We start from the raw sequence: 4,294 nt of genomic DNA on the forward strand, positions 1-4,294 counted from the left end.
TGACCTTTAGTTTTATTGGATATGCAGGAATATATTTGAAACAATTGATAACACAATGTCAAGCAGTATGTACTTGCATACTAACAGTGCAGTACTGACTCTGCCATGCTTGTCACCTAAAGCTGGTATTAGAAAGCACATGTTTGAATGTACATGATTTCAAGCATCATATATAGCGCTAATTATTGAAGAAAGAGTTCAGGTGCTGGTCACCAAAGATCAGAGATAATTTCTCTAAGATAATGTAATAGTAGTGGTATGGTGTATTTAAAAATCTAATGGAAATTGGTGAGAGAAGACTTAAAGCAGTGGAACACATGTGTAAGTATGATTTAATGATGCAAGTTTTACAAAGCCCAGAGGTATTGGTCAGCAGCTTCTCCTGAACCACGTGTAAGCATGGCACATGTACACATTTAACAAATGACCCACTAGTATTGCTATAGTGGGTGTCACTGTGGTATACCAGAAAGATGCCTACCCTTGAGGCATTACTAAGTCAATTTAAAAAAACAACAGAAGTTGCTGCATTATGTGCCACCACTGTCAATATCATAGTATATAAAATAAAAACATGTCCATTAAGAGTGGACTGATTAAAATGTTTAATGTAATATCCACAAAATGAAACACTACGTAGATGTTAAAAAATAATGGCATAGATATATGGGTCTCCATATACTGATATAGAAAGATCTTCAAGATAATTAAGAGAAACACAGGATGCAGAAGTGTATAAAGACTACTACCATTTATATTTTAAATGATGTAATAAGTATATGTATACAGAAATGCAGATATATACACCTACATATACATATAGATTTAGATATAGATCTGTGCTCAGAATAACTTAGGAAGGCTAATTTAAAAAGTGATAACTGGTTGCCTCTGAGAAAAGAAACTGGAGGACTTGTAGTAGGGATATTTTCACTGAATATCTTTTCAATTGAATTTTGTATGATGTATAGCTTTAAAAAATGAATAATGAGGCAGGGCTTGGTGGGGACCAGTCTTATGGGTGAGGTGGCAGCAGTCGGCAAGCGGGTTCAAGCTTCTGGGGCCAGCTGCCATGATCGTGCTGGAGGTGAACAACCACATCATTTAGGAGACACTTGTGCTCAAGTCCAAGAACACAGCCACTGGAAACAAACTGGAAGCAGTAGAAATAATGTTTGCAGATTTTGACAGGGCCCAATATCATATTTCAAATCCTAATGGAGGCAATACAAAAGAGACGGTCAGTATTTCTTTGAAATTCTACAAGGAACTTCAGGCACGTGGTGCTGATGAGTTATTAGAGAGAATGTACGGGAGTTACTTGGTAAATTCATTATCAGGATACAATGTCTCTTTGCTATATGACCTTGAAAATCTGCCTGCAACCAAGGATTCCATTGTGCATCAGGCTGGCATGTTGAAACAAAATTGTTTTGCCTCTGTCTTTGAGAAATACTTCCCATTCCAAGAAGAATGCAAAGAAGGCAAGAACAGAGCAGTCATCCATTATAGATGATGAAACCATGTATGTTGAGTCTATAAAGGACAGAGTCACAGTAGTCTTCAGCACAATGTTTAAGGATTAGGACGATGTGGTCACTGGAAAGGTATTCATGCAGGATTTCAAAGGAGGACACAGAGCTAGCCAAACAGCCCCACAGGTTCTCTTTAGACACAGAGAACCTCCTCTGGAGCTTAAAGATACCAAAGCTGCTGTGGGTGACAACATTGGCTATATTACCTTCGTGCTGTTCCCTTGCCACACCAACGCCAGTGCTCGAGACAACACCATCAACCTGATCCACATGTTCCAGGACTACCTGTACTACCACACCAAGTGCTCTAAGGCCTGTATTCACATGGATGTGGGCAAAAAACATCTGACTTCCTCACGGTGATGAACTGCACACACCCAGATGCTGAGAAGAAGGAAATGAAAACAATAACGGGGAAAACGTTTTCATCCCGCTAACTCTTGGGAACTGTAAGAGGAAGTGGCTGGCAACTGAAGGCTGGAACTTGCTACTAGATAATCATAGCTTTTAATGTTGAACCTCTTCAGGTTCTTAAGGGATTCTCCATTTTGGTTCCATTTTGTACACATTTGGAAAATAACGTGCAGAAATGAGCTGTTCTTGCAAGGACTTCATAGATCCCAAGAATTAAAAAAAAAAAAAAAGAAAGAAAGAAAAATCCACTTGATCAACCTAATTCCATTTCTTTTTCATCCCTCCCCCACTCCCCTTCCTTTCCACCCTCCTTCCAAGCTGTTTTGCTCTGCAATATGTTACTGGTAATGACTTGCTGGATAATTCAATCTTAACTTGTTTTCTCCTAAGTATTTGAGTTCAAAACTCCTGTATCTAAAATATGGTTGGGGTCATTAATAAAGAAAGTCTTTCTATCTTACAAAAGAAAATGATATATATGAGAGCTCCCTTAGAAAGCCAGCCACTTTAGAAAGAAGCCAAATCACTGAATGATACAGAACCATGTGGGAAGAAAGGTCTAGCTAATTGCTATATCAAGGTCCAGGTATAACAGTGAATCCACTGTGGACATTCGAGTCTCACAGTAACCTAGGTCAGCCCAACCAGCCAAAACACAAATTCATAAGAAATATTAAGTCATTTTTATTTAGAGACACTAAAACAAACATACACACAAAGATAAAAAAGAAAACAGAACTATCAAAGAGAAATTAAGGGCTTCCAGCCAAGATGGAGGAGTAGGTAGATATGCATCACCTCTTTGCACAGCCCCAAAAAAGGATAACAACCAATCTAAAAACAAAAAACAACCAGAACTGCCATAAAATGGAACTGTATGGAAGTCCGACAACCAAAGAGTTAAAGAAGAAACATTCATCTAGCAGGTAGGAGGAACAGAGATGGGCACCTGGGAAAGAGAGTACACACAAGTGATGTGGCCACAGCTGGTGGACCAGGGGATCCCATGATTGCGTGGAGATGAAAACTGGGAGGAGGAACTGGAGAATGAGCAATCCCAGCCGCAGGATAGACCACACAACCCAGGGTTCCAGCGCCAGGAAATAAAACCTCATAACCTCGGGCTGTAAAAACCTGTGGGGGTTGTGGTGGCGAAAGAAACTGCCAGTCTCTCAGGAGAATCTTTTTGAGGGATCCACAGTGTCCTAGAATGTACATAAGTCCATCCACCGGTGAATAGACACCAAGGCAGCAGCTGGAAGGGTGCCAGTTCTTGAGGGAATTGGGGGAAGTGACTGAAAGAGGGGCAAGAGCTAAGCAAGTGGCATTGTTCCCTCTCTGACCCCTCTCCCACATATAGGACCGCAACATAGCAAAGTGTGTTGCCCTGCCCTGGTGAATACCTAAGGCTCTGCCCCTTACAACATAAAAGATATGCGCACAAATTAAGAGACAAAGAAATATGGCCCAAAGGAAAGAAAAGGTGGAACTCCAGAAAAAGAACTAAGTGATGAGCAGAGAGCCAACCTATCAGATGCAGAGTTCAAAACACTGGTAATCAGGATGCTCAGAAAAATGATTGAATACAGCTGCAATGTAAAGGAAGAAATAAAGGCTATACAAAGAGAAAATTAAAAATATATATATACAGAAAATCAACTGTGAAGGGAATGAAGCTGGGACTCAAGTCAACAATTTGGAACAAAATGGAGAAATAAACATTCACCTGGAACAGAAAGGAGAAAAAAGAATTCAAAAAAAAGAGGAGAGGCTTAGGAACCTCTGAGACAACTTTAAGTGTACCAACATCTGAATCAGAAGTGCCAGAAAGAAAAGAGGAAGAGCAAGAAATTGAAAACTTATTTAAAAATATAATAAAAGAGAACTTCCCCAATCTGGCCAAGGAAATAGATTTCCAGGACATCTAGGAAGCTCAGTGAGCCCCAAACAAGTTGGATCCAAAGAGGACCACACCAAGGCACATCACAATTAAAATGCCAAAGGTTAAAGATAAAGAGAAAATCTATTATTTTATTGTTATTCAACTATATTTGTCCCTATTTTCCTCCCACCACTCTCCCCCTCACACCCACCTGCATCTCCTACCCTCAATGCTACAGCCCTTCAGCTTTGTCCATGGATCCTTTATACATGTTTCTTGTGAATGATCCCCTCTTTCTTCCATTATTCCCTTCCTCTCCCCTGCTGGTTACTTCAGTTTTTTCTTTATTTCAACGTCTCTGGTTATATTTTGTTTGCTTTTTTGTTTTGTGGAATATGTTCCACTTATAGATGAGATCACATGGTATCTTTCTATCACTGCCTGACTTATTTCACTTAACATA

At 39.7% G+C, this 4,294-nt stretch overlaps 1 pseudogene; it reads left to right on the forward strand.

Annotated features, from left to right (window-relative positions):
- Positions 1-1,072: 1,072 nt before the first annotated feature.
- On the forward strand, positions 1,073-1,972 carry LOC129070554 (actin-related protein 2/3 complex subunit 2-like; annotated as a pseudogene).
- The last annotated feature ends 2,322 nt before the right edge of the window (positions 1,973-4,294 follow it).

Source organism: Pteronotus mesoamericanus, unplaced genomic scaffold (genome assembly GCF_021234165.1).
Source record: "Pteronotus mesoamericanus isolate MK-2021 breed Mesoamerican mustached bat unplaced genomic scaffold, CSHL_Meso_final contig_25, whole genome shotgun sequence".
Classification (NCBI taxonomy): domain Eukaryota; kingdom Metazoa; phylum Chordata; class Mammalia; order Chiroptera; family Mormoopidae; genus Pteronotus; species Pteronotus mesoamericanus.